Raw genomic sequence first — 201 nt, 5'->3', positions numbered from 1 at the left:
GCGCTGAGAGTGAGTACCGCGGCAGGCGTCGAAGGCGAACGCGGCGGCGCTGGAGGCGCTGTCGGCGCGGCGCGAGGCGCTGCGGCGCCTGCACGAGCGCGCGGCGGCGCTGCGCGGCGGCGCGCCCCCGCCGCGCCTGCTGGACGCGCCGCTGCTGCCGCCCGCGCCCGCGCGCTCCACGCCCAAGGTCACGCCGCACCA

General features: G+C 82.1%; 1 protein-coding gene across 1 annotated transcript in view; it reads left to right on the top strand.

Moving 5' to 3' along the window:
- Positions 1–201, top strand: part of LOC119838289 (PHD finger protein 14) — a 17359-nt gene that overhangs the window by 2743 nt on the left and 14415 nt on the right. The window lies entirely within an intron of this gene.

The sequence above is a fragment of the Zerene cesonia genome, unplaced genomic scaffold (genome assembly GCF_012273895.1).
Source record: "Zerene cesonia ecotype Mississippi unplaced genomic scaffold, Zerene_cesonia_1.1 Zces_u002, whole genome shotgun sequence".
Classification (NCBI taxonomy): domain Eukaryota; kingdom Metazoa; phylum Arthropoda; class Insecta; order Lepidoptera; family Pieridae; genus Zerene; species Zerene cesonia.
This window is presented reverse-complemented; position numbering and strand designations above follow the sequence as displayed.